Source organism: Pseudopipra pipra, chromosome 7 (genome assembly GCF_036250125.1).
Source record: "Pseudopipra pipra isolate bDixPip1 chromosome 7, bDixPip1.hap1, whole genome shotgun sequence".
Taxonomy (NCBI): domain Eukaryota; kingdom Metazoa; phylum Chordata; class Aves; order Passeriformes; family Pipridae; genus Pseudopipra; species Pseudopipra pipra.
The window spans coordinates 5,599,509-5,623,734 of record NC_087555.1 but is presented as its reverse complement, the minus strand read 5'-3'; the positions used below and the strand labels follow the sequence as shown (position 1 = coordinate 5,623,734).

At 42.3% G+C, this 24,226-nt stretch overlaps 1 long non-coding RNA gene across 2 annotated transcripts in view; it reads right to left on the bottom strand.

Annotated features, from left to right (window-relative positions):
• The window catches only part of LOC135417559 (uncharacterized), a 119,587-nt gene that overhangs the window by 89,913 nt on the left and 5,448 nt on the right, over nt 1-24,226 (bottom strand). The window contains exon 2 of one of the 2 annotated variants that reach the window (XR_010432104.1): nt 14,754-14,883. This is a non-coding gene — a long non-coding RNA (uncharacterized LOC135417559). Of the gene's footprint in view, nt 1-668; nt 12,008-14,753; nt 14,884-24,226 lie in introns of those variants that run through there. The other variant, XR_010432103.1, reaches the window with a different exon arrangement.

Genomic DNA, 24,226 nt, shown 5'->3' with positions numbered 1-24,226 from the left:
TTTTTTTCAGACAAACTCTTAATTTCTTTCCCTTTGTATAGGCACAGCTATATGACTCTTCTTTTCAGTTGGTGCCTTTGAGTCATTCTTCATTTTTCTCCTGGTAGACTCATAGGAAGGGGTAAGTGTGAAAATCTGGTCACCCAGGCAAAACATCCCAAGAGAGGAAGAAAGAGGGCAGGCAGCTGAAAAAAAAAAGTATGGCAGAAGGCTGCCATGTGTTGAGGTGTTTCTTGCTGCAAAAAGGGCAGACAAACTGGAGTCAAGCCCCAGCTTTTTTTTTCACACTCACTTCTGAACAGAAATCACTGTCTCCTTTTAGGAGCAGCCAACATCTCACCAGGCCTGGCTCCCACCTTGGCAAAGGGTAATTCATCCCTTGCAGAGCACAGAGCTTCTGGTGGAAAAGCATCACCAAGCACTTCTTCCAACAGGAGCAAGCCTCGGAAACATGTAGGTTTTAATCTGGCAATTGCCTGTTCTAAGATGGAGGACAAATTACACCCCTGCACTGGGCTTTGTGTTTTTGCACTGCTCAGCTGCCAAAAACTGCACATAGATATCAACTCAGAAAAGGACATTTTCTTTAGGAGGGCCAGCCAGGACCATCAGGGGAAGGGGCTGAACATATGGGCTAGGATCTCTGTCAGGAAAAATTAGACATCTACCTCTGAAGTAGACATAGAGGGCCTCCCTTCACAGGTGGCAGAGAAAAGCAGTGCATCCCACCTTCTGCTGATGCAGGCATCTGAAACACATCAGACGAATCATGCTCTAGAAGTGCCTGTTTCTTAGCAGTGATTATAAAGAGAGCCTGGATGAGTAGCTCATCTGCTGCCATCTAAAGTAGAAGGAAGTGGATGCATTAGTTTGAAAGCAGAAAGAGAAGGCTTTATTTCTTGCTGGTTTCCAGTTTCAGGTGGCACTACAGAGAGAAAAAGCTGGTATGGTGTTTGAATTTCCATATGGGAGATGTTTTATCTCCTACTCCAGTGCCCAGATTTCGAGGGCTGCACAAGAAACAGTGCTGTGAAAAATCAAACTCAAGCTTCCTTCCAAATTGCATTCCTATTGGGCACCAGCCAGCAGTATATATCCAAAACAGTAAAGACCCACAAAGGCACTTACACAAAGGAATTTGAGATGTTTTCCAAGGGAATCTTCTAAGAATACAAATAGTTGTAAAAAACCAGTTTGTCATTTGTTAAAAGGGAAGATATTTGGGCAATAAATGCAAAGGGTAACTTCATCAGTAACGTAAGCAAAACACTCTGATGGGTCACGTTAGTCTTTGAAAAATCTCAGTCTTCCAGTCATGCTGCCATATGGAGAGATGCTCCCCAGGGCCCATTTTACTCCCTAACTCTTCCGGTACTTGCCCCAAAAGTTTAACAGCCACAATTACACTGTGATATGAGACAATGATAAGGATTTATGTCAACTGAAAATCCTTAACTAGCCCCTCTCCACTGAGGTGCATTTGGTGTTCTTGAACTCCCTGGACTGTTTCCGTCCATGAGACCAGCAGGTCTGGGAAGAAAAATAGGGTCTCAGCCTTTACCACTCTGTATTGCATGCAGACCTTAAAATCTGCATTCCCTGGGTGTAAAACAGCACTTCACAGCCACTTTGGCCTTCCAGCAATTCCATACGTATAGGATATATAAGGATATATATTTCCTTTGCCCCTATTCCCAGATGAAATCTCTTCCGCGGAATAAACAAATCTTTTACACTCTCTCCATTATTGTATCATTTGTCAGGATTAGGATGCAAGTGTATTTCACACCTGATGTAGAAAAGTATCTGCTTTGATTTTCCACCCAGCCATGATTTGTCAGTGGATAGAAATCTCATCTCTGAAGTCCCGGGGCCTCAGCTAAGCACAGTAATATAACAGATTTTTTTAGCAGTTTCAGAAAGGTAATCTAACACTAAATTAGCATTAAATGGTCCAGCAAAGTAGACATATGAAGGTGTCTGTAAACATCCTCCTCTGCCCTTGACAGCAAGGATATCTTTTTTAGGCAAAGAGACAGTATTTTATTTAAATGCCTTGAGGCACCAATTTGCTTTGTATACAAACTACTGAGTGATTAATGTCTTGATGAGCTCTTTTCCTCATCAGAGTTAAAATGACTTGAAATATCATATGACTTGCTAACAGATGACTAGATAAAGCTAAATTGTAAAATGATCATTGCACTTTGGTCTCTTGCTCAATACATGGATTCCCTAATATGAGAAATGTGATCAGGAAATAATCTGCTCCTAAGAAGGCAATCCGAGTCCCCTTCGGGGAACAGGCTGCAAGAATACAGCAGTGAGGATGATATATTAGCATTTCAAGAAGAGCCTGAAATCAGCACAGAGGATGCCACAGAGGTATAGCTAAAATTGCTTTATCTTTATTTGCTAATATTTCTGGGAAAATTGCAATATTGAGAAATTGCAGAAAGACCAAACACCTTGCTTATACTGAATTGGATCTGCAACTGTGCATGACCTGTTCAAAGCCTACAGTATGTGATATTCTCCAATTAAAAGTAGACATTTCAGCCCAGGATAGGGTTCCTTTGTCAATGCTACTGGTAAGTCTGAGGGTAAAGAGAGACACCAAGGTCAGTATTTCTAGAAGCAGATAGTATGTTTGAGTGACCCACTGGAGGCCCCTTATAGTGGTATAATTTACTACAGATGGAGGTTCCATCACTTACCCATCATATCTTAGCCTCAGAAACTTTGTCAAAAAATGCCTCCAAGTTTTTTGGTTTGTTGTTGTTGTTTTTCTAATGTGCAATATATGTCCTTCATGTGATATCTCAAAAGCTCCCCTATACAAATTCACCTCTTAAAAATCCCCCAACATCTTATTTTATTGCTTATGCAACAGATCTCCCCCCCAGCTCATTGGTACATACCTCTTTCTACAAAAACAATGATTTATTATTTTAGCAATAAAAAGCTGCAGTAATAGGCCAATGAAAATAGCTAAAATTGTAGCCACTTTGCCTAGCAATTATACATGTGACAGATTCATTTATCTGCTAGTCCAGCAGCTTAATTTACATCCCCACTTAATGGTTAATTGTGGAAGTGCACTTCACTGCAACACCAGGAGGAGAGAGCAAAGGCTGGACCTCCTTGAAAGAAAAAAACCCTTTTAATAAATACCCATGCAATTAGTTATGCAAGCAAAACAGCCAGCAGCAAGCAACAACAGTGAAGAGAGGGAAGACATCACAGTATTTACATGTCAAAATAAAATATCACTAAGAGGCAGACGATGTAGATGACACAAAATGAGACAGAAACCAAGTCAATATTCACAGGAATTCAGGTGAAGGAGATTTAAAACAATAATTACTATGAAAAGGCTGATGAAAATTAATTGGAAGAGATGGCAGCACTGTTTCTGCATTGGGAGAGCAGAATTTTTCAATGTCTGTAACGAAATGATGATTTACAACTCTGCAGTGAAGAGAATTTACACACTGATCAAGACTTTGGTAAGGATTAGATCAAGTCAGGGATTTCCTGATCGCATTTTGCTTTTGTCAGAAAATGCTGACTCATTGAAACTGCATCTGTTATTTAGCATTAAATGTTTCAACAGTGTTTATTGTTGTCTGGATTCCTCAGCTCCTGGATGAAACCTCTGGTCAAATCCAGAGCTGTGCAGAGCAGAACCAGCAGCTAAAGCACTTGCCTGCTGAGTAAGAGACCAAGACACTGAGCCCAGGCTGACCAGGCAGGTAGGAAAGTTGAACTTCTTTGTGTAACATTCAGGCAGGCAGTGGTCACAGGACCGCAATGGTATCTTGATCAGTGTCTAAGTGAAAAGATAAAATGTCCCACTTGCTCTCCGCATGCAGAACCTTCCAAAATCTTAGTAAGTCACAAAGAATGGAAAAGCAACCCCTTGTGTCATGGTCTTATGGAGGGATGGCCCAAAAGCCAAAGGCAATTGCAGACGTACTTCTCCAGTAACTTCTGCAAGTCAAAGGTGGGTGTCTCCATTTCTTTTTTTTTTTTTCTTTTTAAACTAAAACCATGGTTCCCATTTTGTGTGGGCATCCAGTACCAAGCATTAACTTCTGGCACAGTTTTTTTGACTGTAGACACCTCATGGGCTGTGGCTCATAAAACACAAGCCAGTGGTAAGATGTGCTTCAAACAAGCCACATGCAATAGCTGGAAGATTTGCAGCACAAAGATGACATGTTTGCCCTGCTATTTTACCAAGCCTTGCATCCTACATTGCAATAAACAATGTATTTTTTGCACACACATGGGTGGCTATGGCTCTGCTCTCTCAACTAGAATACATACACACGGGGCCACATGATATTGCACAGGTATCAGGCTCATTCTCATCACGCTGGAGATTCACACAGAACTGATGAAATCTGTTGTTTCGGTCAAGGGGATTTTGAGAAACTTGGGAATGGGCTGAAGGAAACCACACAAACTTCACCAAGGGGAAAGACAATCTTGGGCAGCTGGGGGGAGATAACCCCTTGATCATCACTGCTGGCTGAGTAGTTGCTCTGGCAGAGAACTTTCCCAACCAACACTCCTTTTAGTTTGTGACCTCTTGGTTTTTTCATGAGACATTAAGTCAAGCACTGCAAGGATAAACTGTACACTGAAATTCAATCATCTCACAGAGTAAGAAACGTGCTTAAGCTATTTAATGAATATGAAATTCCCTGATGCAATCTAGAGAGTTGATCCATTCTGGGGCTAATCAGACTTTATATATTACACAATTTTAAAGAGAGAGACAGAAAAAGGGTCTTGAGGGGTGGCCTGGTATGACCAAGTCCAATAGCTGTCTCTGAAGAAGAGAAATATTTGGCCATGACACTGGGGACAGGACAGTGCAGATACCCACCTGGAAGTTCTAGCACAAAATCAGAGCTTTCTTGGGAACAAGAACAAGAGAAGCCCAAAGTTTCTTCATTTCATGATCCAAAATGCATGGTCTCCCAGCGTTATCCTTGCAATTCTGGCTTTGTACTGTCTAAGGATAACTTTTGCCAGAGAGTATAAATCCTTTTATGAATGATTCACAATCTCTGGAGATATATGGTAATTATTGTAACTGTACAAAAAAAAAAAATTAATTTTCTATCTTTCAAGAAGAATGTTCACATTGAGATAAACATTTAAAGAAAAAATTGAAATCAGAAGGCCCAAATCCTTCTGCGCAGACAGGTTTGACAGACGTGAGATAAGATCATCGAGAACAATATTATTTCAGGAATTTTGTCGACAAAGTGGAAATTAAATCCATCTGAAATCATTCTAATTAGTTGGCTGCTTAAGTGGTAAAGCGTTAAACATTTTGTGGGAAAGCTGGGTATTTAAAAAAAAAAGATAATCTATTTAGTCTATATAGACTTGCTCAGCTGTAAATCACTGATGCATTAGATAATACTTTGCATTTTGTCTTGAAAAATCACACCAAGTAGAAAATACATTTTTTTGTGTGTTATCAGGGGTGGCAGAGGCAGCTGGCTTGCTCCTTCTAATCCTTGCTAACATAACTGCATAATCACCTCACTGAGCACTGAACCTCAGCTCCAAGGGCTCTGTCTTCTGTTGTTAGTTTCTAAAAGCACGGGGAAGATCCTTCCCAAGTGGGATTTGCTTTACTGATTATTATGGAATAATTAGCAACAACAGATGCTGACTTTTGAACTCACTATGCCTGGTAAAATTCCCAAGGGCTCAGAGTTTTGGAGTTGCTGAAATTCTGCTTTCTTTCATGTGGGAGCTGCATTGCTGTCACCATCCTGATGGTAACAGGATTACAGTGAAGTCACCACTGTAACCAGAGTTACACTGACCCATCTAAATACTCAGAATTAATGCATCTCTCCTAGTGATTTTTTTAGACAGGCTCTACAATTTAATACTTTAATATTTCAATAATAGGGCTTTCAATGCATTATAAATGGCATAGTATTCTTCCAACATTTTTTGGACTTTTTAAGTGCAAATTTAAGTGCGATTTTTAAGAGGTAGATTTTGGGGTTTTTTTTCCAGTGTAGACAGACAGTAGTGGAGGCATTTAAAAGAACATGACGCTTGTAAATTAAGGAAGACCTGCCTACAGTGAGTTCTGCTAAACTTGGGAATCATATACTGCATTAAGTATGTCTTAGAAGCAAAATTTGCCTTTAAAGATGTCAATAATTGCCCTGGAATATTTAATTAAAGAAGCATTTCTAGACTCAGATGAAAAACTGACGTCAGCATTGCTTCCACGACAAGCCATTGACTAAACCCCACCTGTCTGTGACACCAGCAGAGTGCTATGTTTTCCACAGAAAAAAACTGATTCCATAGAATCACAGACTGATTTGGGTTGGAAGGGACCTCAAAGATCATCTTTTTCCAACTCCTTGCCTTGGGCAGCAACACCTCTCACTAGACCAGGCCTGTCCAACCTGGCTTTGAACACTTCCAGGAATGGGGCACCCACAGCTTCCCTGGGCAACCTGTGCCAGGGCCTCACCACCCTCAAAGGGAAGAATTTCTTCCTAATATTTAATCTAAACCTACCCTGTCTCAGTTTGAAGCCATTCCCCTTTGTCCTGTCACCATATGCTCTTGTAAAAATCCCTCTTCACCTTTGGGTACTTAACTTAAGCTGGGAAATGCTAAGAAAAACAAGACTTGAGCTTCTTTATGCTCCATTATTTGCTCAACTTTTCTTTTCCTGAAAGAGAAGAGAGGGAAGCTTTGCTGAACTCTCAGCCCCCCCGCAAGAGGGACACCCAGTGTCTGTGACACTGCCAGCAGCCACAGGCACACAGTGGGCACCAACACGTGTGTCAGAAGGACTTTGGGCAGTGACACTTTCAGAAGGTCTCTGCCAATCTGCCACTTGGATAAAGGTGTTTAATGTAAACATTAAGGGATCAAGTTAAGGATAAATCTCAGCATCTGCGCAGACTTGGGACCAACACTTACAGGCAGCTCCAGAAAGACTGAATCAGTGGTTGGGACCAGCAGAGGTCACTAGTACTTATGTGCAAGGAGGGTCACTATGATTTAAACCAAATTCCCCTTTGAGCAAGATCTGAAGTGCTCCCTGGCAGCAAAACATTCAACAAAACTATAAAAACTGGGTACACTGACACAAAACCCAGTGAGACTGCTCTATCCTTCAGTGGTAAAGTTGTTCATGAGAATTCATGGAAAAGAAATACAGCAAAAAGCAAGAGAATGTTGCTCTTGGGAGTGTTCACTCACCCTGAGGATGGTTTCTCTCAGGCTACTTCCATTGTCAGTTGGCAGAAATCAGCTTGTTTCTGAAAATGAATCACAGCTCCAAAGTCCCTTCCGAATGATCCTTTCTCAACAGATTACACTAACAGCCTGAAGAGAAGAGCTTCTGAACTAGTCACAAAGTGGCTGTAAAAGAGGGCAAACCAAACATCTGTGCACTTGCAATGAAGCCACAGATGCTTCAAAATCAATTTGTCATTGATTCAAAGGGGACCTGTGCATCTGGGATGTCTGGATGAGTAACTCTTGAATCCCACTTCTCCAGGGTTGCTGCGACGCTGAATCACTTTGCTCTTACCAGGCTTTTAGAAATGAATACTATGGCTTCTTTGTAATAATTGCAGAACATTATGAAACAAACAGCAAAAACCTATACATGGCCAATCCTGACCCTGTCTGGGAAACTAAATCCTATCAGCCCCATCCTAACAGTACCTGAGAAACTCCAGACATTTCCAGCTCTATCCCTAATCCATGACCCCATGCCAATCCCAGCCTTAGTTTTACCCTTAACCACATGTCTTCAGCAGATCCTTTTTGGGATTAGTCCAGCTAAGCAGCTGCCTCAGTATCCTCATCCTTTACCTGGCCAGGGTCCCTATTCCGGCCCCAAACATAGCAGAGAGTACTGATCCCAGCATGGTCTCTGGGCTGAGACCTAAATAAGAGTATTTTGCAGAAACACCTCATTTCCATGCCTAATAACCTTTTATTGGGTGGGCTAAGCCACGCATGTGATCACAGTCAAGTCACATAATAGAGTCTGTGAAACTAATTTAAATTATCAGGATCAAAAGTCATAATTCCCATTTTAAAATGTACAGTTTCTGCCTTGCTTTCATATGCAATTAATCTATGAACAAATGACAATTACCCAAACACTCATCTTTCTGTCACTCTTTTTAAAGTAGTATTTAGATGTTTGCATACCTCCAAAGTTTTCAGTGCCACCTCTAATGCACAAGTTTAGATTACAGTGACATGGTTCTAGTTGCATCTGTATTTCCTTTCTACACAGGTGCTGTATGAACAATTGGTTTTCTGGTTCAGTCACTGAACCAAAACAGTAGAGTGAATATAAAAATTACAAACAGTCATGGACCAACCTTTTTTTCTCTGCAGAACAAAATTCCCCCCTCCAAACCATTTCACTTGACATTCCATTTGCTCTGAAATTAAATGCTTTGTTCCACGTGCTTGTGGAAAGGAAATAGTAAGCTTTATAAAGAGGCAGATAAGGGAAACCTGCCTTTCATCCATGTGTTTTAACCTCTCTGTGTGTGACAGGGCTCTTTAAGAGGGAGCTGGAGAGGTGTTCACCACCTACAGCCACCACACTGCTCAGTGCAGTCTGAAGAGAGGGCATGAGAAAAGTTCTCTGCACTGGTGATTGACACTTGGTTAGAAGCTGGTGCATCAACTACAGTAAATCCACTGATCTGCTGAAGAAACAATGCCAGAGACAGGCTGAGGACACCTTATCTGAGGTAAATGAAGTCCTTTGCTAGTGACAGCAAATGGAGAATTTATGGCAAGCAAGAAACAAGCCTGAGACTTGCTAAGGCTGAGACAATACGCTTACTTCTAAACTTCACAGCAGGATATTTACTGTAGGAGTTTGTGTGCCTAGGTCAAAGAAAATCAAACTCAATTTCGGGGGGAGCTGAAAGTGCACTTAACATTTGCTCCAAACTATGGCTGTCAACCCATCTTAAAGCAATCAACTGAAAGGGCTGCTTCCTGAGGAAACTTAATCCTGCTGAAAACCCATAGTGGAAAAAAACACAGGAGAGGCAATGCCTAGGGAATACGGGAAGACAGGCATATGCAGCCACAACCCTGTAGAAGTGTTGTCAGGAGACCAGAACATCCAAACAATCTGCTGACAGCTCCCTGTGAAGCTCATATGTCCCAGGAAATTTTAGTCACATTTCTGTCACTTCTGTTACAATGGCCTCAGTCCCCTGCTGTAGCCACACAGCTGGGAGAGGATGGGTTTCCTTGATGGAAGAAAATAACAAGAAAAGAAAACACCTTAAGATTTGCCATTATGCTGAACACCAGTTGATATCTGGTCTTTCTTCTGGCCTCTTCTACTGCCTTATTGCCAGCCAGTTTTCCTATCTGCTGTGGAGACAGACCTCTGTCAGACTGTACTATGAGTTATGTGCTGTTCTCTTACAGGGGAGGTTGCTCTTTATAGGAGCTGAACACACACACTAAAAGTGATCACAGCTAATAGTCTGTAGTCATGATTGCCACAAATTTAGTGCCAGCTCTCAAAAAAGTTTTCAAACTTCAGCTCCTAGATTCACATCATTAGGAAATTATGTTTTCATTAAAAAGTAGTTTCTAAGGTCCACGATGATGAAGGAAAATCTAGAAATGTAATTATCTCATATCCTAAGAACACATTCCTTCACCAAAAGGCAATGAAACTAACATCAAGTTAAGTCTGTAAATGTTCACAGCACTCACCAACTACTGACCTCTGCTGTACTTGCAGCAGAGCACCATCTCACCACTCTGAATTTCTTTTAACAGCCTTGTCTCCCAATCAGTCAAACCTCTGACACAGGGAAGGTTGTCTGAATTCCCAAAGCACACACGCGAAACTCAGAAAAATCAGGAAGTGAGAATATTTTTTTCCTTTCTTCTCCTGCATTAGCACCCATTTCACTGTCTGCCTGCACCAGTAACTGAAGATAACCTTTGGATAACATTTGCAACTCACACACTAATGTCCCATCTATCTCTCGTTATATCTCCTCACTGCATGTTTTTCTATTCACAGCAATTATTCAGATTATTTGGCCATGTTTTTCCAGCTCTCCCTGTGCATACAAACAACTTAAAGAAATAAGCAATGCAGAATTCCGAGAGATGTTTTGAAATTCTTATCTCAGCCTCCTCCAGGCAGGTTCCCCCCCCCAAGATTTGCCTACCATTAAGTGTCTTACAGCATTATGCAGCACATAAGGGTGCACCCTAAAACTGGGAGCACTGTATTTGCCATTGTTACTGTTCCTTCAGTAGTGAGAATTTAGAGGGCACGTGCAGTCAATTCCTGACATGATGACAACTGTAGGATTGTTCATCTTAACCACAAAATATCACAACATTTTGAGGGTGTTTTTGTTTTGTGCAATATGAATTTCACTTTATGATATTTTTTCACAATGTACTGTCAAAAATCTGTCTTTCCAGGACGCTGAGGCTCCAAAGATAATTTTGTGCTCCAGTATTTTCCAGAAAAAAAATATTTAGAAAAATTAATTTTTGCTTAAAAAAAAAGGAGCAGAAAAATATTGACTACAATTCCTCTCTACATACAGAGTTTACATCAACAGTAGAAATTGCTCTGACATCTTGGGAAGCAGACCTTAAATTCCTATTCTCTGCAAATGGCAAAAAACAAGTAAGTATTATTACATATATATGAATTTAGAAATGTCATTAACTAATTTAGAAATAGCCTATTATTTACTAATATATAAATAACCACTAAGCCCTATAGGCAGCGCATGTCTTAATGAAAAGAAAGTAAACCAAACCCACCCCATTAAATCAATACATGTTTCACAGTTTTGTTTGCTCCAGAAGATGAGCTCCTTGTGAAGCATTTTAAATCAAACTCAAACCAGTGCCACAAAACCTCAAGAGTGAAGGGCTACAAATACCAGACTTCTCTCTTTGTGTTAAATTCAGCACAGCACACCTCTGGTAATTTCCACACCCAGTCTAAAAGGGAACAACCTTTTTTCACTCTGCAGCCTTCATGACATCACAAGATCAAAGCAGTCTGTGTTCTCAGCTTGCTGCTCTCTGACTTCTTCTTTGGCTCTGAGGGGGACTTTAGAAGCCCAGTTCAGCAATGTACTTCTGTGGAATGACCAAACTCTTTCCAACCACCACACAAGCCAGGATCCATCTTTTAGCACCTCCCAAACCCCATTCATCTGAAATCAATCTTACCACATATCCGTGCATGGGATCGTTGCCAAAATGAGTCAGGATGAACACCTGCATCTGATGTGATGCAGTCTGGTGTCTATGTGTGTCTGAGCCTGTACCTGCTCCAGGAGAGCAGACAAACACGATGCACGACACGATCACCTGCACAAAAGGGAGGTGAATGCAGTTTCTGTGAGGGTGAGTATGGAGCCGGTTGTAGTTGGCTTCCCGCCAAACCCCACAGACCACAGAAGAAAAGCTCCCAGAAGAGAGAGAAGAAAAAAAAAACGGAATAGCAAAAGCTATATAATATATATATATATATTCTACATATATCACATATATACAATTAAGGTACTATGTACATATGAACACAGGAACCCCAAATCACTCCCAAAAGGGAAAGAGGGGCAGCGAAAAGGGACAAAAAGGGGCAAAAAGGGACAAAAATGGACAAAACCAAAACAGGTATGCACAATCGAAAAACCCAGTAACCGACAAAATAAAGAATTAGCAAAATCTCCCCACTTCCCTTGAGAAAACCAGGACGGCCGGACGCGGCCCAGCACTCTCTCCTCACGCGCGGCAGACACAGCAGTCGCCGCAGGTCTCAGCTCCGGATCAGCAAGGCCAATGCAGGGTCCTACCATTCCCAAACCTCGCCAGAAGAAGAGCGAGCGAGGTCTCTCTGACCGGCTTATTTATACTTCATGGAACAGCGTGGAATACTTCCTTGGTCACTTCCTTAGTTCCTTCCTGGTTACAAGCTGGTCTCCACGAAGGCCTAGACTGAAACCATCACAGAGCAGCAACCTCACCCAGCCCTGCAAACTCTCACAGCAAAGCAAACTTTCAGCAAAGCAGCAGCAGCTAAAGAAAGCAGCTTGGATGCCTCCTTTGGTCTCATCCCACCAAAACTCTAAGATATTGTTGAAGCATCCCATTGTTTAGGATTGCCAGGTATAACAGGAATTAACCTGTCAAATGGAGGGATCTGGTCATCCTCCTCTGCAGTGGCTCCATTCCCTCTGTTTCCTAGGAATCTCTTGTCCTGGCATCAGAGGGGGAAAATTAGCATTTTCCTGTCCACTTTTTTTCTGACCACTTTCCCATTTTTCAGAACAAGTTCAGCACAGGAAACCCATTTGAATAAACATCATGGCATAGGATGAACTAATACTAATGCTTATTTATTACATTTGTCTCTCTCTTCCCTTTTTGATAGGTCTATAAACCTGACAATCGATACACTCATTAAACAGCTGTGCATCTGACCCAAATACAACATCAAGTGAAATATATACGCAATAAAATCTAAATCATCATATAATTCTGAGAGACTATGAAAACCTAGGCTGTAAAAAGATTGCACCCCTCTCCATCTCCCAGAACCCTACATATCGATATCCATTAGCCTTTGGGAACATTACCAAGCTAGAGCGGAGTGAAAAGTTGTACAACAGAAAACCAGCACCTTGTTCAATATTTCCAATTAAAATCATTAGTAGAAAATAAAATGTATAACTGTAGGTGAATTTACAGGCCTGGATATGTTCCTTTATGGAAAATGATAGTTGTAGATTAAAAGATAAATATCTCTCCAGATGCAAAACCAAAACCATTGTTAGTTTTATTCCCACAAGATCAATACCAATCATGCACTGTAGCCAACCAGGAACAGCAGATAACAATCAAGAGGTGCTAGATTCAATTCTGCTTTAGTGACAGGGCTGGTAAGTCAATATCTTCCAACAGCATTTTTTAAAATATCTAATTTTTAGAGAAGCATATGATAGAAATCCTTTTGTAAGTCAAGACTTTAAGCAGATATAAAAAGAGAGCACAGGCCTAGTTACCCTTCAAAGGATATTTTTGCTCGGGTTTAGCTAAGCACCAGGAGAGAACATCTGTGTCTAAGCTATCATCATTGACCTCTACTTAACATTTGCTGACACGAAAAATTTCTTCCAAACTAGGAATATCCCAAAACGCTGCAATGAAAACTCTCCAAGGCAGGCACATTTCTGCAGATATAACACAGACCACTGTGGGGAAACCATATCCTCAAATGGGCAGCTCAGAGCCTGTCACGGCCTGGTTTGTTGGGCAATGGGCAGAGTCCTGCTGCCCTGCCTGCAGACACATCTGCTGGCACTTACTGCAGAGCCCCTGTGGATCTCAAGCCTCCAAGCCATGGCATTTCTCATGTGGTGTTAGAGGTCTGCATTAAAAATTTCCTATGAGCACAGCATGCAATGGCCCTTGCACACCAACACCCACATCTGCCATTCCTTGGCGGGAGTCTCCCTGAAGTTGCCAAGCAGGCCTTTGCTGCTGGTCTTTTCTCTGCTTGCCAGAACCTCGTTGTGCTGAACTTGCTGAGAAACTCCTCTGTGCACTCCGATTCCTGTGCCAATTCAGGTTGCTTCCATGAAATCTGGCTGCTGCCTCTGTGCAAGAGGAAGCAAACACGGCAGGAGGGCTACAAGCTGTTACAGTACCAGACTCCTTAGTACTGACCATTTTTGCACACTCCAGAAAAAAAAAAAAAAGGACATTGAGGAGGCAGTGGAAACTGAGAATTTTGTTGTTACTGTTCCCACACCAAATTCCTACAAATTTATATGCACACACTGAGCATAGATAAGACAAGGTCTGGCCCCAGGTCACATACAAACAAAGATGGAACAGGTGAGATTAATGTCAGGAGAGTGGCAGAGCTCAAGGCACCAGGATCCCTAAGTACATACATCCACATGCTCACATTTCTGAATGTCTTTCACTTGTTAACCTCCTGTCCTAGTTAGGACAGCTGAGACCAGGTCATCATGGTATGGGTGTAACCCAAAACTGTGTATTCTATAGCCTTCCATGCCATTTCCCAGAAATTGTTAGCAGTAGAGGCCTGCGAGATAGGAAGATGTTCCTGTCCTCATACCCTTTTATGGAATTCCCCACTCTGAGGGAAGGACTGAGCATTCCTGCCTGAACTAGAGAATATATAAACTTGGAGTTTTGGAACCTTTTTACCACTTGTAGGATCTAGAGGAAGACTGCAGCTCACTGCTCTCAACCAGACTGAGACCACCACCCTCCACTGGACAGCAATCACCACTCTTGACCAGACTGCAACCCTCACTTTTTTTTTCCTTTGGACTCAGGGGGCCCAACAAACACCACTCTGTTCATGCCTCAAGGTGCTGGGTTATATATTTGAGTTTTGTGGGTTAAAACCAATTGTTTGTCTGTATAATTGTACTTATTGTATTATTTTATTAAATTGTTATTCTGACTTATAATCTTTCTTTTGAGTTGAGTTCATTTCCCCTGCTGGTTTACCTTTAAACCAGCACACCTCCCTATGTATCTCTGGATTTCAGTGTTCAGAAATTCTCAAAGATAAGACAACAAAAGTATTTGAAGGCCTTTTTTTAAAGGCCAAAGCAACTAAAAACTATTCCAGTTCTTGACTGCACACAACCATAGGCAATACTCACCGACCATTGCTGTTACTCAAAATTTTCCCACTGTATGATTATGTCCTGGTTTGGCTCTTTGCCCTGTTAGACTAGCCCCATTCAAACTGAAGTCTTCCATGAGAGGTACTGTACAAGGCACCCTTTTTGTCTGGAGGAAGAAAGTGGATTTCAGTATGGATGGTTTAACTGTTTTCAAAATTAAGTGGAATAGGGCTATGAGTGAAACTGTTTTAAAGACTAAAAAACAGCAGCAATTATTTGGGAGACAGTTCTCTTCCCTGCAGAAAATTCTGTCATCACCATACCAATGAACATGGATTCAATATCCTGCAAACAGCCACTGTGGCAGGGACACACAGCTTACTGCCCACCTCAATTTGGCAAAGATATACGAAGTCTTTGAAATAAAGCACAGTTATTTAAGAGCAACCTAACTTCTAATTCCCAATCTAGCAAAAAACCCCAACTGGCTACATAAGAGACCCAAGTCCAACACAAATTTTTAAAACAATTTGATTTTGCCAATACTGTAACATGAATGATGGTTTTGCTAATTCATCTCATCATGAAGATTTGATGTACAGCTTAATTTGCTAAAGCCCAGGTGCTCTGGGGCACCAAAGCCAGGAGCCAAACGGCCTGTGTTCCCTCAACCAGTCCTCACAGTGCTGCAATACAGAGTCACAAGCATGTGAAACCTGTTTTTCTGTACAATCATGAGAACTACATTCAGACCAAAATGTTTCTGAGTTTACACCTGGCTGCCCTCTGGATTCTGAACCGTTCATTGGCTTTGAGGTTTTTCTTCACAGCCCAGAGATTTAGTTTCCTTTTTTTCCCAACCTGAGATCTGAAAACCAATCACTTGTCTTTGGGAGCTGGGACACACAAAGAAGTCTGTAAGCCAACTTTGCATGTATGAACATACAGAACCATGCTAAAATTTATTAAGAAATCAAGAAAACTGTCAAAGCAACCAACCTATAAATTTTGCCATACATGCTGCAGATTAAACTTCTCAAAGTAAAAGTCAGTTCAGTTAAGTTTTTTTGGCAGTGGAAACACAACACTTCCTTTTCAAATACTCCAAGTGGAGAGTGCTAGCAGAGCCCAAGGAGATGATGCATTCCATACATCCATTCCACACTGGGCAGCTGGACACAAAAATCATCAGCCTATGCTGACTCTCCACCTGTAATCACAAAATGGAGCTCTCTAAAACGGCTGTCATCCTGTGGGCAGCTTGTCCAGGACTGTTGGTGTGCATACGGGATTAGTCATATGGGTGATGAAGCACAGTACAATTCAAGTGTTTCCATACAGATGAAATATAAGCACTGAAATCAGATATTTGATATGACTGGGCAGTGTTACCTCCCAGTCGCTCGACTGTGCAAACCACTTTTGAGTCATGAAATACCCGACTGACCTTGAAGGGCGGTAGCTGAGGATTTATGCACACGGAGCAACCCAGAACACCTCGGCATGGTGGAATTTTATTTTGATTCTTTGGAAATATGGCAGATCCCTCACATATGATAGCTGCTGCCTCCATTAAACACTGCAACAGCAAACAAATCGTTTGGCCTGCCATGAGAACCCAGAGGGAGCAATCATAAAAAATAGACCTCCATTTACTTGTCAGCAATTTGCAATGTCATCAGGTTTTGAACAAGTCAGATCTCTCTATGTTGCAGCTGGTACAGGACAGAAGATGATGTAAAAGTGGGCTGGAAGAAACAGGATAAAAAAGGGGGCATTTCTGCCCCAGGAGGGAATCTCCCAGGAAACCCTGATGACAAGAAAGCTCCCTCCCCTGGTTCCCACTAGGAGAGTCCTCCTAGAAAGAAGTAATTAACTCTGCAGCCAATTCGGTACTTAATTGGCACAGGGAAATGTCAGGTGGAGAGAAAATGGTTGTGCAGAGAAGTTATAAAAAAGTTGTAAAAAAGTTGAAAACCCTTTGAAGACAAACTCATATAGAACCTAAGTCCAGAAAACAAAGTCACCTGAAGAGGAATAAGGGAAAACATGCCTAGTAATTTCCATTATTTTTTTCATTGCTAACTAAAAACATCCCACAGCCAGAAATTTTGAACTATTTATCCAGCTGCACAAAGAGCTGTTCTCACTGAAGATTACACCACAGGAGCCCGCCACAGGGACATGCATCTGGCACTCTGATAGCCCAGGAAGGCAGTGCCATCTGCAGGGCACAGAAAGTGCTTGAGACTTATTTTTTTGAAAACCAGTAAAACTGGTTGCTACCGTAGAGTAGCAGTGGAGGAACATCCCCCTCGCAGAATGAGGGCTGCCCAACAAACAAACCAGGTCACAGCTTTGGATGGAAATAAGTAATAAAAATAAAAGATCTTTCAGCAAGGAAAACAAGATGAGAGAGATGTCACTACACAACGAACAAAGGACCCTTCAAAGCACTGAAGTGAGGAGAAGGAGTTAATTTTGATCTCAGATAATCTCATAAATCACATCATCACCACTTAGGGAAGAGAGGACGTGGCACCTGCATAGGAAAAACAGGGAAAACATCTCTTGACAGTTGCAGCAGCAAGGATCTTGAACAGCCTTCCAGGGAGGGTCAGAAATCTACTTCAACTCCAGGAAGAGGGACTGCAAAACACAGAGCTGACCCACAACATCTTACCAAGTTCTCTATTCGTATAAATGCAATGTTTGCATTGCAGAACAGATTTGGGAGGAGAAGGCATTTCCTGGAAGGGGGAGACTCACTTACCATGTGGTGTTAGTATGGGAAAATGACTGGCTATAGGACTCCTACACCACCAGGATGAGTGTAACGGTGCATGGAGAAGGAAACATTTATGGATACTTTTCTTTTTCTGCACTAGTATACAGCTTTAAACTCTTTGTCTTCCACCAGGCTTTCATTCCAACTTAATCACCAAACAGTTGTTCAGCCTCCAGTGTATTTAGTGCCGAACACCAAAAGAACAGGTCTTTTGTTTCTTTCACAACTTAATAGAAAAACAGAAATAGAGAAAAATATATCTGCTGCCATGTTGCTATCAGGGAAAAAATATATCTACTCATTCTGTATTCTCCAGTCCACTGTCCTGTTCAATTTTGCATTTCAGCTTTCCGTTGTTCTTAAGGGAATGTCTCAGATTTAGAGATCTTGGAATAGTGAATCAGGGTAGGGAACAATTTCTGTACACAAATTCACCCAGCTGAGAGCAGTGCCAAGATTGCAGATTGAGCCAGAGGGCTGCAACAATCAGCATTCTCCAACTGCCAGGACTTGAAAAAGACCTCTCTAGTAATTGCAGACAAGTACATTGTGCTCACTACCACATTGGGCTGTCCACCAGCCAGGTTACTGTATAACTGATAAGATAATGCACCTCAAACCTCTTGTCATTTGCAGCTTTGCCCATTTATAAAAGCCAGTCCAACATTTTTTAAAATACTTATGTGCAAAAGCAGTTTACTGTTAGCTGAAGAACAGAGGCTTAGCTGAAAACCAGCAACGAAACAGTTCTGTTGCTGTACTGTGCAGCAGCAACCCATAGTAACACCAGTTTATTAATTCTGGCCTACAGAGCTCTTTGAAGTTGCAGAAAACCATTGCCTGAAAACGCTATTATTTTATTGAAATCAGCATCTGTTGTTTTCAGTGTAAGTTATTCACTGTCACAAAACAGCACCCGAGCATCCCTGCTGTCTGTTTATGAGAGAATCACCGCCTCTACATTAACATTTGTTTACTCCCAATGCCAGAGCAACTGTGGCACCAAGAGGTCAATACCCTGCCATAACATCTCATCCCATTACCAGTGAATCATACTACAAGGTACAAATTACCACTGGCCCCACACATGAGCTTGACTAAACACAGGCTCCTGGAAGCAAATTTCGGTGGGCTGGGAGTGGCAGGCTTGACACGCCTTGCATATGCCTCCTGCTTATCTCCACAGGCAATTAATAGGATCTCTCTTGAGTGATGGGGTTTTGATGGGCTGGGAGGATGGGCTCTTGAACACTACACAGTGGCTGAGATTTAATTACAGGGCCAGACTGCCACTTTGTCAGCACTGGCACTCAGGTGGAGGACGGGAGGCAGAGGAAAGTGGGTGCCAGACAGCTGCGAGGCTCCTGCTACCCGTTCCCTCCACCCCACTGAAACACTGACTCCCCCTCCCATGCCACAGTCCCTCTCACCTCCACAACAGGAAAAAAACCCCAAAACTACGTTGACTTTTTCAGAAAGGCTGCTAAGCCACAATAGTGCCCATGGAGGCTGTTGGGAACTTTACATCACAGTCTTTGGGAATCAGACCCAGGCAGACACAGGTACGCAGGTACTCCTGCTGTTTCCATGGAATCTGAGAGGGAGTTGCAGTATTTTGAGGCAGGAACAGTCTCTGTCGTGCCTCTCTCCAAGCAGAGGCCCATGACTCCTGCATCATCCCACCTCTTCCTCTCCCTCAGCAGAGAGCACTTTGCTGACAATCTCTGGGGATTCAGCAATACATGCTGAGGTTAAATTTAAGCTTGGGCACATTCTCCCTATCCAGGAAGAAATCTAACATGGAACTGAGGATTGTTTTTCTCTGTGACTGAGAACCAACCATAGCCTTGTTTACCAGTCCTCATCTTTTATTACCTGTCCAGCAGCAAGCAGTACATGCTGCCTGCCCATTGTGCTGCAAAAAACACATGAAACATGAATGACTTAACCCTTCTGGTGAAAGAAGAACATCCAGGCCAGCCATAAGAAAAGGCTGTTCATTACAAATTTTCATCTTCATGATCCAAGGCTTGAGGTTTTTTAAAAATATATTACAGAGGTTGAAATGTTTGGCATACCAAACTAAAATAAAAGTGAAAAAAAATAATCCTAACAGGAAAAAAATTAAGCAATGTGACTCATGACAGACACCAGATACAGCCCCGTCACACTGGTTTTGCACTGGGGTAAATACGCTGACAGCTGTAGAGATTCTAATCATCCATATTTATGTCAACAATATCCAGACAGAATGGAGCATATGTAGTTTTCAAACTGACATTTTCAGCCAGCTCCTCCCAGCTGCGTTTAACTGGATCCAGAATTAAGTGTTGTCAGACACAGTGCACGGGAAATTCACTCTTCTGAAGGTGTGCTAACACTAAAGCAATATAACAAGCTTCTACATGACTTAGAGGTGCATTTATGTGCTCATTCCTATCTATCAAAATACTTGTGAAGGCCTCTCCTCCTGCACAGCAATTTATGCAGGCACTAACACACATAAGTAAACTTACATTCAGGACTAGCTCCAGTAAAGCCAATGATGCACTTAAATCAGAAACAGAGACAAACCAGTACAAGTTGCAGGGTCAAAAGCTGACCCTCACCACTTGTCTATCACTTGCTGAAATCACCAGGCACTCAAGCACACTTGGGTCAAATGTTTGTGCTCAGAATCAAACATGTATGAGGAGAAGACAACTTATATCTTTGCACCTTTTGTCTGGATGAATGACCAGGTCCCAAAGGAGGGTCTCCAAAGCATGGTCAGTGACAGAGGATAAGGTGCAAACCTTACTGTGCAGGCCCCTGTCATTAACTCAGCAGGGCTGAGGGTTAAACAGTCTCATCACCAGCACATACTGCACCCAGTGCAGAGAAATACACAGCAACACTTAATTCTTCAGAAACATCCATGTTTGAGGCCTCTGCTGACCACAGCATAACAACGATGAACTAGTGTCAACCCAATCCATTTAATCAACTCCAGCTGGGGAACTTAGTTCAGCAAGACAAGGGGTGGGAAAGAACTTCACTAACTATCATTTCCATGCAGCAACATTTCCATAAAGACCTGCTTTATCAGGTCTTCATCAGAGAGCTTTTGATTTTTGCAGGATCTGAGTATCATAGGAGAATCAACAAGTAATAAACCAGCACATGCCAAATCCTCAATTTATGGACATTAGCTGGGAGGGGAGGTGGTTTGATTTCCATCAGAAATGTCAAGACTAGCAGGCTAGGGCATACCAGGCTGTGTTCCTCCACATGTGGGGCATCATTTACAAAAATAATAAAGGTTAAATTTGAAATCAACAAAACTGAATGTCACCAGGGTTTTCCACACCTCTTCACTTGCAAACAAGGAGTCAAAATGAGTGGCGGTCTGAAAAATAAAAACTAGACACGATCCCAGTATGGGGAAACTGGAATAGTTTATTGAACACAAGAACACTATTTTAAAGGCATCCGAGGCTGTATGTTAATGAAGGGGACAACCTATGTTAATTGGGGAGTTACACAAATTTTTACTGCAATTTCCAAATAGTTAATTTTTCTTCTAGTAGGATTACATGGGGGACAGAGGGATTACAGGGGTTTAGACATGGTTTGATACAATCATCTCAAAAGTCCTTTCTGATTTCTGCTGGAGCCACGCTTGATCCATGAGGTAGAACTTTAACAGGTCTTGTGAGAAGGGTCCAGCTCCTTCAGATCACGAGGTTTTTGTCAGCCCTTGTTTTCCTTTGCTGAAAGCTGGGTTTGGGCTCCCACAAAAATGTATTCCAAGGTCCAATTCATTCTAGCTAGCACCTGCTAATCAGAAACTCTCCAACAAACTGGCATTGCTGTTTTACATATGGAAAAGAAGACATATTGTCCTAGTTAGGACAGCTGAGACCAGTTCATCATGGTATGGGTGTAACCCAAAACTGTGTATTCTATAGCCTTCCATGCCATTTCCCAGAAATTGTTAGCAGTAGAGGCCTGTAGATGTTCCTGTCCTCATACCCTTTTATGGAATTCCCCGCTCTGAGGGAAGGACTGAGCATTCCTGCCTGAACTGGAGAATATATATAAACTTGGAGTTTTGGAACCTTTTTACCACTCGTGGGATCCAGAGGAAGACTGCAGCTCACCGCTCTCAACCAGACTGAGACCACCACCCTCAGCTGGACTGCAATCACCACTATTGACCAGACTGCAACAGCTCTCCCACCAGCAGGTTTTTTCCCCTCTCCCTTTACTTTGGACTCGGGGGGGGGCCCAAGGAACACCACTTTGTTCATGCCCCAGGGTGCTGGGTTATACATTTGGGTTTTGTGGGTTAAGACCAATTGTTTGTTTGTATAATTGTACTTATTGTATTATTTTATTAAATTGTTATTCTGACTTAAAATCTCTCTTTTGAGTTGAGTTCATTTCCCCTGATAACCAGCACACATATGCACGTGCTTTGCTTTGCTACCAGCTTTCTGCTGCTGTACCCAGCAAAAGCAGGAAAAAAGGAACAAAAATCTGCAGCACTGCTCACCTAGCAAGCTCGCAGCAAAAGTCATCAAAGCTGCTTGGGCAGCTGGCCAAGCAGTAGGAGCTATGAAACTATGCAGGGATAAAGTGGCAGTAGATGTTTTTGGACACATACCCAAATGTTTGAAGTTTGTATCCTCTTGTTTGGATAACCAGCTACTTTTCTCACTTTCTTCCACCTCCTGTTAGTAAACTGGGCCCTTGCACTTCAGTAGAAAACCCATCGATATCCTAGGCATGAGCTAGGGCAGGGCCATGTCCCTACTCAATATGGAGTACCTGGAAAATCTCCCTTTGCACGAATATCATAGGAAATGTGGAAATCTGAAAGTTATAGCTTTAAAAAGCATGAAAGGCCCCCGCAGATGTGAGAGGCCACTAGTCCAAGCCACGCAGCAGGAACACTCTCCAGCCCTAAAGCCCTGCCATGAGAAACTTAACCCCCCCACTGCCGATGCTGGTGGTCTCTGGGCTGGTGGAGACTGACAATGTAGTCTAGAGGAAATGCAAAGAATGGCTCCTAAATCACTTAATCGACTTGAAATCCCACCTTGTGATCACTTATCTGCCCTTAAAAGTCAAACCATGTAGGATCTAAACATGTTACTTCCCATGTGCCTCCAGGCAATTTGTGCTGTGGGGCCAGGAAGCAGCACAGGGCAGACACAGTGGCCCCACAGTGGATATGGAGACAGGCAATTCAGCAGGTGCTTTCTCACCTTCAGCTGCATGGCACAGTCATGTCCTACAAATGGCTCACAGACCTGCTTTCTTTTTTTTGCTGTAGGTTTATCTATTTCACCTTCAGAGCCTGCAGCTAATGAGCAGTGCCATTCTATCATTTTTATAGAGGCACTTTCCTGTGGGCCATTAAAACCACTCAGTGGCAATCTCTCAACAGCTTCCAGTGGGGTCTGAAACAACCACAGATGTCTGAAAACATGACACTTGATTCCAGACACATTCACAATGGATTTACTTTATTTTAAATAAGTTTACTGACATTGATGAAGTGTTGCTCCAGATTCACATGGAGCACCAAGTGCGGCCAGCTCTGTGTGGCTTTTCAGGCAGTGATTCACACTGAGTGAGTCCACTTAACTATGAAAACATCTATTTTAAATTACTAATTTCCATGACAAATTAAAAGCTGTTCATCTTAACACATCCTGGCTGAAAAATCATCAACTGATTCAGCCATAACAGCAGAAGCCTCTTTTTAAGAGCCATGCTTCCTCTCCACTGACATAGCAGGAGACTAGGAAAAAGCATCACCAATGACAGGCTGCCTCATTATGAGATATTTGAAACTGAATACTTTTCCCTGGAAAGCTTTGGACTCTATGACAGACCATAAGCAACGTCCCTCATCTTCCGCAGCTGCAGAGTATCCTCTCAAAATTAAAGTGCTGCCAGGGAATTCAGAAGGTTGGACTGCAAAGGTCAGATATTCACCTGGCATAAATCAGCACAGCTTTATTGACTTTCATGGAAGTACAGGTGAAAATCTTGTTGGAAGAGATGTCTTTATGCATTGCAGAGAATGGTGCCCAGGAAGCAGATTGTCAGCTGGCTAAAAGCAAATTTGTTCCATGGAAGTCACTGCCAGATGCCTCAGAAGTTGATGGCAAAACTGACAGTGACTGGTATGGACATGCTCTGACCTCAGCATGCTCTGCTTTCAGAAATGAGTTTTGTTTGTGGTCACCTATTGCTGAGTGGCAGTTTGTAATTTACTCCCTCAAGCTTCTGGGGTGGCAGAAGAACGGCAACAGAGCAGTAAACAAAAATGCATGCAAGTTTATCTGACTTGTAAGCTTGAGGAGAGCAAAAATATTCTGAAATGAGAAGACAAAAGCTGTATTTACTCAAGCTTACCCCCACTCGGTTTCTGCAGGATCCCTTCAGCTTTCCTGCTCTGGTACCCAACCTTGTGTGGTGCCACTAACAGCCACTGACTTCAGAATAGTCCCTGGGTCATCCTCTCCTCACCTGCATTGGGCAACAAGGAGGCAGAACCAGAGGAGATACATTTGAGCTCCCTCTTGCTTTACAGCCCCAAGGGTAAACTCAAACCAATGTCACCATTTCCAGAAGACACAATCCTTCCTGTCAGAGAATCTTGCTTTAAAATACCGCTATCAAGTAATGGTCTTTGGCCAGGAATTTTGTGCAGCCACCTAGCAGA